The sequence below is a fragment of the Zosterops lateralis genome, assembly GCF_965231275.1.
Source record: "Zosterops lateralis genome assembly, chromosome: 2".
In the NCBI taxonomy this organism is placed as follows: Eukaryota; Metazoa; Chordata; class Aves; order Passeriformes; family Zosteropidae; genus Zosterops; species Zosterops lateralis.
In genome coordinates, this window is record NC_139763.1 from 49,624,175 (window position 1) to 49,637,729 (window position 13,555).

At 37.2% G+C, this 13,555-nt stretch overlaps 1 long non-coding RNA gene across 1 annotated transcript; it reads right to left on the reverse strand.

Moving 5' to 3' along the window:
• Window positions 1-5,109: 5,109 nt before the first annotated feature.
• Window positions 5,110-8,110, reverse strand: LOC310906001. Its single transcript, XR_014589322.1, has 3 exons — window positions 7,816-8,110; window positions 7,090-7,319; window positions 5,110-5,470 (listed from the first exon to the last, which is right to left on the reverse strand). It is a non-coding gene; the product is annotated as an uncharacterized lncRNA (long non-coding RNA).
• Window positions 8,111-13,555: the final 5,445 nt, after the last annotated feature.

Genomic DNA, 13,555 nt, shown 5'->3' on the forward strand with positions numbered 1-13,555 from the left:
TCAGCTGAGATGACAAAGGCCCTCCACTGTGCAATTCACACTGCTGGGGCTCAGTGAAACCTTTTATGTCACATGTCAGACAGACATACCCAGATGTATTTGCTCTGCATGACATTGGTGACATTCCTTCTTGATAGCAATGGACTTTCTCATTTTGGCTGGATCAGTTCGAGTTATGTGAACAGGAAGGATATGAAGCCCATACCACGTGCAGTCTACAATGTGATGCATGCAAAATCTTCACTTAAAAAAGCTTACAAATATTTCTTGTATCAGTGGGTTCATTGCCATTTTAGTCTTAAAGGGACATTTCTGCTGTCTTAATATCTGCCAACAATTAGCAGGTGAAGACAATTTAATGAATACTAAAATACTATGAGTATATGACTGGATTTATAATTTTATTTCATATCACCAGGAATTCTGCTATAAGCAAGGACAAACACCCTTTCCCATTATCTCCAGCCCATCACTAAGGAAGAGAGCACTCCCTCTGGTATGCTGTAATAGCCCCATGCCATGTCAGATATGCAAAGCAATCATAAATCCACTTTAGCTTGTTAGTTTACTGCTGTTTTCTATCACCAGACAAGCACAAAGCAACTGGAATGTGTCAGTGAATCTGGCCCTAAATCACACTTCTTTTTTTCTTTTTCGAGTGGTATTTTTAAGCTGTGCCAAGTAATAACATTCCAAGACATCCAGGGAAGAAAGTTACAGCACATTCTCTGACTTTCTAGCATGGAGTTGAAATTATTCTACTGATTCTCTGTGGAGTTCTCTGAGCTGCTTGGCACAGTTTGAGCAAAGAAATATAAACCCAGCTCAGCTGAGTAGTTAAATGGAGTTTACGCCATAGTAAATATACTAGTAGTACTAGTATAATGTTCCTGAAAAAACTGCTCAAGTATTCAATCATTCAATTTCTTGTTGTTGTTGTTGTTTTATAAATATATTTCAGAGAATTTAGAAATTGTAGTGGAAGAGAATTTTCTAAAATTTTCTACATCCATAGCTACTGCCTTTTTTTTTTCTTTTTTTTTTTTTTTTTTGTAAGAGGAAAAGCAGAAGTACATAAGCAACAGTCAGGAAGATATAGTTGCATTATTAACCCAAAGTTAATTTCAGATCTCAAACAAGGTTTACAGGATACAAAAAATCCACATAGAAGATATAAAGACAGCAGCTGATGAACGTAGAGAGATTTTCTTTCTTTAGCAAGACATGGAAACACATAAAAGTCTCTTTAACCTCGCATTCCTGACTAACTGTGTCTGGTTCCACAGTCAGATGAAATGAAATGGTAATTGCTCATCCATTACATTTGACAAGGATGCTGCTGCTATTATTAACAAAAAAAAAAAAAAAAAGAGCTTATTTTGTTTGCAATTCTATTCCAAAGAAAATCTTGAGAGTACACAAATGATTCATGAGGTATTATGACGATATGAGCACTTCTGTTACCAGGGAATGACTTACAAACATATGACTCTTAAAATTATGGCACTTACATTGTTCTGTTTAACATGACGGAAAAGAGCAAGAACCTAATTCTGGTTTTCTGAAATCATGCATAACAGCTTTAGTTGTTTTAAATAAATAAGTGGATCAAATTTCCTATGTAGATTTAAAAAATTCTCAAGAAATCGAATAAAATATGCCAACATATAGTCAGCAGTAACTCAAGTAACCCAGAGCATGAGAGAGACTATTTATTTACTGGGAAAGAGCTACTACATTTGTTTCTTAACTCTCCAGCCCAGCCGGACTTCAAATAGAGCCAGCAATTAAAGCTAGTTAGGCAATCAAAGGTTACATAGAGACAAATGAGGCCATAAAGGGGCCCTGCTCATAAAAAATGTTGAGAATTACAGATTTCTTTTGTGCATATTCTGTTCTTCCACAGAAAATGTATTGCATAGATATTTCACAGCAGCATATGCTTTCTCAGAGCAGTCTGAAAGAGAGAGAACTAACTAGAGACTGGTAAATTGCAATGGTTTGATTTCACAAAGGTCATATCGTCATCTTTTTCCCTGTAAGCCTGTACTTTTTCCTGATTTTTACAAAGCTAATAATGTGCTGTCAAGGATTTTAGCCCTTGTTGCAATAGCTGTCTTTAATATAAACAACTTAAAAGCAGCATAAGAACACACTTCACTTCCAGAATATCTCATGTTCATATCCCTGCCATGTGTGTGAAGAGCCCACCTATGCATACCCTTGCCCTGAGTTGCCATGCTGTGAATGATGATGTCCAAAGGCTAAATCTATAATAGATCATAAAACAGCTGGGACTGGTGCTCAGGTCAAGTGGCATAATTCCCTTTGTCTGTGAAGCTCTTCTGAGGGTTTATTGTAGGAGAATAATCTGTGATGTGTAGAATCCAGCCACTGGATGTGTTTGCTTGCAAGTTAGAAAATAAAACACCAACTGAGAAAAGGAGAAAGGAAGTCCTGGAAATCATACATGACACAGTATCTCAGTTTCTATTTAGTTTAATAGTTTAACAATCTCAGACAACTTTCTGATTAAATGCACAAAACCATATTTCACCTGTAAGGGTGGCATTGGCATTTGGGAAGCAGCCATAGTGTAACATGATCACAGCATTATTCGAGTGGAAAGGGACCTTGGCAGATCTCTAGTCCAAGCTGCTGCTCCGTGCAGGGGTAGCCCTGAGGTCAGATCAGTTACTCAGGGCTGGGTACTGTGGGGTTTGGAAACCTGATAGAGATAGCACAGCCCCTCTATGCAACCTGCTACACTGCTTGATAGTCCTCAATCATCCGGGTGTTGGTTTCTTTTTGCTTTGTAGCTCTTCTGTTCCAATGTGTCACCGTAGTTTCTTGTTCACCTGCCATGCATCTCCTTAAGAGCCTGTCTCTGTCTCCTGATGAGCGCCCCATGCACCAGCACTGATGTTAGATGCCCCAAAACTATCCCCTATCCAGGCTGAACAAGACCACATCCCTCGGGCTTTTCTCAAAGTGCAAATGTGATTCTGGTGGCCTTCCACTTGATGATTCCTTAGTTCTGAACGATCACATCTTTTGCATATGTGGCTGAGAACAGAATTTGGGTAAGAACATTGCTTTTAAAAGTCATTTAATTCAGTATGCATTTGTAATACACAAGAGTTCTCACTCAAACCTAGCATCACAAACACTGCAGAGCTTTCAGATGTTCCTCTTTAGACTTGCACATCACAAATGAATGTCTCTATTATAATCATATGTAAAACAATACTCCATAATATGTTCCTTCACTCCCTTGGGGCTTTCACCCTTCTTTGCCTCTCCCTTTTTTCTCCTTCTCATTCCTTCCTGTTCTGCACATCACATTGTCCTTAATATGGAAAAAAAACCATTGCAACAACTTTTTTTTAATACTTTTGTTGAGAGTGCTTTTAAACTCACAAGGCTGTAAAGTTACAAAACACACAAAAGAAAAAACCACTTTGGACCAGCTTTGTTTTCTCTGATGGGTCTAGGCTTGTTTGGAATAATAATATTAATAATAGTAATAGTAGTGTATAATAGTAATAATAGTAATAACAATAGTGTAGTGCATCTTAAAGCAAGACTTGGCAAACTGTGCGACAATTTGAAATGAGGAATACAAAACTAAACAGAAAAAATCTCAAAACAAAACAATCACAGTCAGGTATAAAACATTTCTTTTCCATGACTGTTTTCAAATTGCTATCCGAGCAGTTAGCATTTAAAAAGAATAATTACCTTAAGCTGACAGGCTAAAACAATTTCTAATATATCTAAAATCTTCTGAACTATAATAATAAACTTAGAAGACCTATTTTAACCAGAAATATGACAATGCTTTTGAAAAGCAATGGTTAAAAGAGTTCAGTATTTGGCAACTTGTTGCCCTCTGCTCTGGACGCAGAGTTACTTTCCTTACAAAAATTTCCCAGCTTTGGGCAGGGAAAATACATTTTGGATCTGGCATGCCAGTTTTGTATTTTGATCATTATTAAAATAGGGTCTAAGCTAAGCAACAAAGAAGAGAATGAATCAAGGTACCTGCTGTGTCATTGTGCCTGTGTGCATTCAGAATGCTGCTCTTCTAAGATTAAATTTTTCTTTCTGCTACTTGGACTCCTACAAAAAAACTCAGTGATCTATTAAAATAATGCTTTTACTCTGTGCCAATAAATATTCAGGCCAGAAAGGAAAAAGATGCTGAGGAGCATTATGATCTAGTTAAATGGTCAGAAAAGTGAGAAGAGGAGGTAAAATTTCCCATCCCTGTTTCCAGTTTACTCAGTGACTGCATGAAATTAAACACAGCAAAAGTCCTGGAAGATGATGCCAAAGCCCATCGAGCTGTTGTGTAAAAAGCATAATTATAAAGCCCTGGACTGTCATTTTAAAAAAAAAGTGTCAGGCAAACCTGTCAGTATGTTACACATGCCCAGAATACATTAGATGTATTGGGCGTATCAGGGAACACAGGCAAAGGAATATTCACTATCCAGATTGCAGCTCAGGCTCAGACACTCAGCTCTGCTCAAAACAGAGCAAACTTGGGTGTAGCTGGAAACATGAAAGTCACAGAGGGAATTTTAAACGGCATTTGAGTGTTTCAAGTTGTGTGGTACCTGAGTGTAGTTTTATTTGTATGCATTTCATTTCAGCTTAAACTCATCATCACCTACATAATTCCTGAGTTCTGATCTAGTTCTCAATATACGTACACCAGTTCTTGTCCTCTTTTTCCTTCTTTCATTTCTCTTTATGGCAGATACCAACAAAATAAGGATAGAACTGGTCACACAGCCCTAAGAAAACAGCTCCTATCTGACCCGGCCTCACAAAGTTAGGAGTTCTTTCAAAGGAGCAAGATAAATGCTGATGAATTGACCTTGTTTAAATATCTTGGACAAAACAAAATTGCTCGTGCTGCATGCTAAAACCCAAGCCAAAAATGGTTGTCTTGCTTTGAGAAATGGTTCCTTTGGAAATCTTTATCTAATGCGGCACATTTCTCAAAAGATTTTTGATTTCAACTGCAGTTTCCTAATAAAAATCACTTTCTTGAGAAATGCCTAACTACTTTTACTCACTAGCAAGACGTGATGGTTTTTAGGTTAAGTTATGACATACGAGTTGGCTATACCTTTTTGAGAAACACAGCAGACAGTTTCAGCAAGTCCCAGATTTATCTCTGTTTTGCACTGGTTTGTGAGCAGTCAGTAGCCAGTAAACTCCTTCAGTGCAATAACAAAAGCAATGTGCATGACAGCCTAAAGCACAAAAACCTCATGCAGTTTGCCTCAGGATTGTCCTGGCAAGTTCTTATCAACTCTTCTTTAAAGTCTTGACGGAAAGTTGGATAAAAACATCATTGTTTTGCTCTCCAGCCATACCATGGTCTTGACTCTCACCCGACAATCAGTCCCTTACAGAAGCTTCATCTTCTCTTAGTGGTCCCTTGAAAGTGAGACTACTATGGGCAGAAAAAACAAGGAAGGATTATACTTAGGCATCTTAAAAGGAATGATGTCAAGAGGAACAAATCAAAACAACACAAATTAAGAATGATTTATTATTTTATCTCTCCTGGAACAAATTACAGCTTGTCACAAAAATTGTTCCAAACACTCGTGTGGTCTGGTTTTGGATTATCACTATCTTTTGGGGCTTGTTTATTCAAAACAGTAAGTGATATATAATTAAAAACACTAGGGTACTCAGTATTTGACACTGAGGAGGGACATTTTGGATCAGATTACTGGCTGCTCATTTGTTCTTTTGCTTGTCTCATTGTTCTTTGGCTAAGACAGCACCACTTGTTTATATGCCTTGATATGGGCTCATCGGTAACATCAGGACCTAGCCCTGCTTTAGGACTGTCCTTAGCCAAGGGAAATTCAGACCAGAATCCACTGGAATATTTGTTTACCCACCCTACTGGGTCAGGAAAAGTAATCAGCACTTGTATATTGGCAGATCAAGTCTGCCTGTATGATACTTTGATAGGAAAAAAAAAACTTACACAGAACCTCTAAAGTTAATGTACACTGCACTTCTGGAACAAGCAAATATTCAGGATTTGTTATGGAAGATAATGGAAATACTTTCTCTCCACTGTTATTGGAGAGATGTAAAAATATTCTCAAAGTTACACCTGGATAAAGATAAATTGTCTAATGACCCTGAGTGTCTCACAAAGAACCCAAATCACTTTTGAAGGAGCACAGGGCATCACCAGCATTTTACATAGGACACATCCTAACATGCCCTTCTTGTTTCAGAAATCATCCATATCTCTTTATTTTGGGCTCATAATTCTTATGTTATTTTCTGCATTTCAGTCACAGACAAGGGGGAAAAAAAGCTTAGTATGAAAAGAAAGCACAACTGAATCCAGAATATTTAGAAATTCAGAAGTGGAAACAGAAAGAAACTACTGACACACAGTGTATTCATAACAAACTAATCAAATATTAGACTTAGAAGACCATCAGTAATGTGATGAACAATCAAGTCCCCATAACAGCTATTATTCAATTTTAGCATGATTTTAACAGTAAAAAGGTAAGGGAACACTGGTACTCTTGGTAGTGGAAGAAAAGGTTTCCATTAATGTATTAGGTAAAAAGTAGTGTGATCTCACAGGATTAAAAAAGATCTTCCAAAGTCTTCCAAACTTACCACTTGTCATTGTATGACTTTTCCTCTGACAGCAAATTGATTATTACTGCACAGGCCCAGCAACATGTGGCAAAAGGTACCTACTAAGGTCTTGTCTCTGCAATAACAACATAATGTTTTTTACTAGGATCAGTATAATTCCCATCTATTCCATTCTGTCGACACATCTGCATAAATTGAGACTAAATTTGATTCTAGTTCAGACAGTAATTTCCTATTGCTTAACTGCCTAAAAAGCCTTTCATTTTCTACTTTCTATAAAGGGTAGAAATCTTATTCTCAGCCTTATCTTCAGCACACAGGAAAACTGCACAACACACATAATGAGATTGCATCATGTCACTGAGGCTTCTCATTACCTACCCATAAACATTGCAAGCTTGCAATCCAGATCATTCCCTGCATCTTTACCTATTCCATCTGCGTATCAGGACACAACTTTTTAGGTGAGGGTGACTGAGCCCTGGCTCAGGTTGCTCAGGGAGATTGTGGAATCTCTAAACCTGGAGATAATTAAGTTGCCTGGACATGGTCCTGGGTATCCAGCTTAATGTTGTCCTGTTTAGCAAGGGAGTAGACCAGATGATCTCCAGAGGTCCCTTCCAAACATCAGCTTTTCTGTCATTCTGTGGCAGTGTAATCTTCAATGAAAAAAAAAAAAAAAAAAAAAAAAAAAAAATCTTTCAAAGGAAAGAAAGTAAGACTTTCAAAAGAAGGATGATATGAAACTGGTAAGGATGGAAAAAAAATGCTGGGACACAACAGGAAATGCACCTAAATTCAAATATTTAGTAAGAAAATATACTTAAGACTACATATTATCATAGTTCTTCAGCTTATCCTCTTTACCATACATTTTGCTACATGTGCCTGCTAAAATTTAGTTGTACATTTGCTTTTTCTGATAGCTGAGAGTGCATGAAGACACGTCAGAATGCACTGCTTGGACTTCTGCATGATAATGCAGAACAAAACTCATATCAAATGAAATATCTGCCACATTTATATTATACTTCTGTTTTTATTATTTGATCCCTATTAAACAGCCTGGAAACCTTATCAAAGTCATTAAGAGCAGATCCCCACAAATATATCTGAAATAATGCCACATCAGGTCTCCATAGCATTGAGATTTACCTACTGTCAGATGCAGCAGTTCTTTCAGAATCCCTTTTCTCCTTAATAACTTCATTCTCTGGTAAATTCTATTTCCTTCAGGGTCCTTTATTGTCTTGTGAGGAAAAGAAAAGTGCAAATAGTTCTTCACTCTATAGCATATAGTCTTCCTTTTTGCTCCACAGCTCCCAAGAAGCTCCTTAATTAAGGTTGTTCTTCAACTGCTTTTCAGACAGGATCTTCATGTATTCAGTCCTGGATATCTGTAGGGATGTCTGAAGTCTCTGTCTGCATGATCTAAAGTAACTTAGACACTTCTTTCCACTTCCTAGTTACTTTTTAAGTACTCATCCTCTGATACCATTCAAAGAAGCCTTCCAGGCCTTCATTCATATATCAGTTCAGGAGACAGCCATATTTCATAATATTGGCATGAGTTCATCTCACCAGAGTTCACAGGAGTGCTTTGAGATGGAACCTGAAGACTTCCTTTATTTTAAGCAGTCTTGTACGTTAAATATCTTTCTTCATCTGCAAAACACCTTAAAAACAAAATCCTATTCTGTTACTTTTCTAAATAACAGTTTACTTGATTAGCAGCTGATTCACACAATTTGCAATTAGTTGACTTCAGATTACTTTAATTGGACATTTAAAACCACATTACAAAGATTTGTGGTGTTTCTGTCAGGTCACATTCACTTCAGACTTGGTAACTGGCTAAGTACTTAATGAAGTGTTTTTATACAGAAAATCAAGGGTAAATTTTGGAAAACTTGGATAAACCAACAGATCTCCAAATATTTAAATGTTGTTTGAACTTAATTGGTTGTGTTTTGTGACAACCTGGCATGAGTTTCTCTCAAATACTTCCTAACTGTGATGGTGCCAAAAATACATGAATGTAATTGGAATTTCTTAAAATATACTGACAGATGCATATCTAATTCGTCAGCAAATTATGCCCTGTAACCATTTAAAAACAATGTTAAACAGATTTAATTGGTTTGATTTTGGAAAAGGCATTAGGAATTGTGAGTCTAACTGTGCTTCCTATGGTCTTACTTCTTTTATACAAAAGAAGTTACTTTATAAAATACCAGGAATTGTACTGAACAACTGGCAATCAGTTATGCTAAAGCAAGCAAAATCCTGTGGTGGCTTCTTGAAGACCCTAGCATCATTGCAACTTTATTTATCAGCACAGAAGTAGTGGTAAAGTCAGATTATCTTTTGTGAGATGAAAAGGAATGCCCAGAATCTTACACCTTCCAAGTTTATCCAAATAATCTAGTTCACCTAATCGGTGTTTTAAGGCATAAATTATTATGATAAGAGTCTTTTAATAGATCACAAACATCCATTAAAAATGAGTTTTTCCTCCTCACACATTTAGAAATAAATCATCTGTATAAAATATAAATTGCCTGTTGTGCTTTTTATGAAAATAACAGAGGAGCTCAGACAATGTAGCCAAGGGTGGGACTACCAACGGTTATAAATAAAACATTAACAACGTCATTGTATTTTCCTTGACTTCCACACTTGTATCTCTGGGGAAATAAAGGCCCTGTTACTTACTAACTTGAATTCCTGTCATTGTACTTTGGGAATCAGTTGCTTGAAATGAAAACCTACAACATATGCCTAAGGTTATCATATCTGGGGACATTCACAAGCACTGATGAAAAGGGTTTTTTTTTTAATTTATTTTTTTTAAGAAAAGCAGAGTTAGAGAGACTTGTAATAATCAAGATAAACAACAAACTATGTGATGGCAGAAATTGCAGTGGCAAACTGAAACGTCACACTCTTTTTTTAAATTAAAAAATAACCATAATGTACTGTTATAATCATAACCTTTCTTTTTTAAGTTTTCAGCCCATCTGAAGTGGTGATGTGTCAAGCTTTGCAAAAACATCTATTCATCATTTCCTTCCTGATATCTTTCCCTCCTTTCTGCCACTAGTCTGTTAAAGTGAACTAATCACAGTAAAACCTTTAGCAAAATGCTTCTTTCCTACTCTAGCAAATGCCAGTGGGTAATTCTCTCTCAGCATTTATGGGGAAGGAAGGGGAAGGGGAAGGGGAAGGGGAAGGGGAAGGGGAAGGGAAGGGGAAGGGGAAGGGGAAGGGAAGGGGAAGGGGAAGGGGAAGGGGAAGGGGAAGGGGAAGGGGAAGGGGAAGGGGAAGGGAAAATTATTTGTCTCAGACAAATTCTACGCATTGAACTACACTGGTGTGATGACCTACGTAGGTAACTATTTCTAGTTCAGGGACCATTCTAACAAAAAGATTGGCAGAGGCAGAACAATGCATGGGCTCACATTTTCATACTGCTTAGTTTTCTTGTAACATATGGTGGAAGAGGCATCTAAACCAAATGCATTATTGCTCTGAGTTTCCTTTCTTACCAATAGATCCAGATTGCAGTCTGCATATGTCAATCTTTTCCCAGCGAATATTTAGGTTCAGGGAAAAATAAGCTCCAAACAAAAATGACTCAGTTAAGTTCATACACTAGTTGAAACTAAACCAGTTCAAATTTTGACACTCACACTTACTTGATAACTTGTATGAGAATGTGAACTTCTCAGGTCAAAACCTGTATTTGATTGCTATTTGTGCATAGTCAACAAGGCCTAGGCCATCAAATTCAGTCAACTTTTTTTTTTTTTTCATAGAAATTGTTTTTAGATTTCTAGATAGTGTCAATAAATTTAATCATCTTGATGATTCGTATTAAAAAATCCCATTTATCAGAAAACACTGATTTTCACTTTTAAATACAAAAAAGTTAGAATGTCAAAGTCTCTTCAGGAATGTAGAGTACCCTATGTCCTTTGCTCATTACATATTTATTTCACCTGGATTTTGTCCAGAAAAATAAATTACTGATGTGAATTTATTTATTTTGGTATCACTGTTTTTAAGATAATTGAATTCACAAAATATATTTATTATGAATAGCCGTGTCTGTCCCTCCAGAAAACCAGTGTGAGTGCTATTATTGATTTCCCAAAGAGGAGGATTAGGTTAAAAACATCTGAATCAATGCCAAGGAAAAGTTTGTTTTGGTCTGAGTTTATGGCTAATTCCTTAAGCCAAAAATAGAGATAAAGGAAATGTTTCATCTTGGTCATTAATATTAACCCATTTGAATCAAAGTATATGTTACTCTAACTCTGATTTTAGAAATAGAAACTGTATGGAATATGCACCCAGCCATTGTCTAGAAAAGATGACCCTAATTTACTGGTGGCTTAAGTGGTGATTAATGTCACAAGTGGAGAAATAATTGGTTAGGAAACAGATGTTAAGATGAGGGATGAATGATAAAAGAGACAATACGGCATCATTTGTCCTTGAGTGTATCTAAAATTTATGTGACAAGACACAGACAAATTTAAGGAATCCCAATAAACTCAATAAACAGATGTAGGAAACACCTTACATTTTTAACTTATTTATCCTATCCTAAACCTTCTTTGAGCTAAAACTCAGACACTAAGCTTCACCTCATCTAGTTTTAATCTGCTTAAAGGTTGAAAATTAAATCTGAAATAGTCACTATACTCTCACCAGACTCAAAGGAGAGAGAATAATAGATTACCCAGAAGACAAATCCTCTGAGCAATCTTATACCCTAAAGTCCAGATGCAATTAATCACTTTCAGAGACAACTGATTTTATTCATGCAAAGAAATCTTATAAAAGCTGCTTCAGGTTTAGCATCTATCATTCAGATGCCTAGCTTGGAAATTACTTCAATGCAGAGTACAGCCTCCAGCACATTCTTTGTGGGTAAACAAGGAGATCAGGAAAAACAGAGCTCCATTTATCCAGAAAACATCTGCCATTGTCTAGTCATTGATTAAAGTTTTATTTTCCTCCTACTCTTGGAGTATTAACACAGTGCTGTTGAGACGTAAGCTACTTGGGTCTCCACCTAGCTTTAGAAAGGGAAGGGTTATTTTTTTCTCCCTGTTCCACAGCTGCAAATCCCTCACAGTTCAGACTGCAGTGCTCCATTGTTTTGCCAGATGAACCTTTTCCATCAGCTGCTCATATTCTGTGCTATCTGCAGTACAAGCGGATCCTGCTCTGACTCTGTGAGAGCTTTGTCTGCTTACATTGGGGCAGTGACTCACAAAATGCATGTTATTCCTTGCTGGCAGAAGGCAGCTCCAAGGTCCACTGTAACTTTGTCCTCAAGGCTTCCCTGGAACTCGCAGGACATGTCTGTATCAGTAAAGAGGATTAGCCAGGAACCCAGGCATGCTGCAACTTACTTGTACATCTAAACCCTCTTCTCCACAATGCATCCCATCTCATATATACCAAAAAAAACCATGGCTGTGTCCAGATTCTTTACTGGAACAGTCTGAATCATGCATCATCCCATCTATAACACACCCAGGCATTATCTAGGCCAGGTCTAGCTGGAGCAGTCATAACCACAGGGCTGTGTGGGGGTTCTCTCAAGAGTGGTAAATTTATCTCACCCACCTACCCAGAAATATGTGGAATTACACTTTCCTGTTTCCCAAAACTTGCTCTTGAACAGTAATGTTTAGGTCCATAACTATTCATGGTGTTCAATGGGCTGGCATGCTCACAAAGCAAGTCACCTGCCAAGGGGGTGATAATAAATGGGACATGAAGCCCTCAGAAATGATGACTGATGTACATTCTTAGGAACATACTCATCAAGCTCCAAGGGAACGGCTTGAAGTTGTGTCAAAAGAAGTTTAGGTCGGATATTAGAAAAAGCTTCTTCACCCAGAGAGTGTCTAGGCATTGGAACAGGCTTCCCAGGGAAATGGTGACAACACCAAACCTGTCTGAGTTCAAGAAGCATCTGGACAATGCTCTTGGGCACATGGTGTGACTCTTGGAATTGGTCCTGTGCAGGACCAGAAGTTGGGCTCAATGATCCTTCTGGGTCCCTTCCAGCTCAGAATATTCTCTAACTCTGTGATTCCTCTGATTACTCAGCTGCTGATATGTGGTAGTAACCACTGTTTGCACATTTACAACTAACATGAAAAATTAGGGAAGGAATCCGATTCTTTAGCTGTTCCCTTCCCTTTTATTCCGGATGCAAGAAATATATACACCAGTTTAATCTATCACCTATTGATCCTGCTGAGGTTTACAATATTAAAAGGGGCAAAAGATTCACTTAAAATAGCAGATGAAAAAGGAATGGTGAGAAAGGGAGTAGAGCATATCTTTTATTAATAGTGAGGACAAGCACAGAGATACACTGGCAGGCTCATTGTTGGTCTGAAGCATAACAGTGTTAACCAACTCCAACTGCCTTATGCCATCAATAAGCAGCAGTAAATGTGCCTATCTGTATTATCAGCCCATAAAAAGGATTCAAATTTAGTAGGAATTAATTCTAACATTTTTACATTTGCACCAATAAGATACTTTTGGCAAAGTAGATGTTACTACAAAAGTTATCAAAAGCAGAGAAAATTACAGTTGCATTCTTAAATGTTATGGTATCTTATCTTTGCCCTAATTCTCATGGCTTTTTGCTCTTTGCATCTGGACTTCTGGCATAACACAGCTATGAAAGAAATGCTTTCAGTCAAGCAATCCAAAGGAAGGTTTGCATCAATCTAAATGCACAGGAATCATATCTGAGGGATGTAACTTGTATTTAACCAGGAAATTCACACTAAAATAAAGTGTCTTGTTTGCAAGAGCATTCTGTGTTTAAAAATAGACAAAGGAATGATGCTCATTC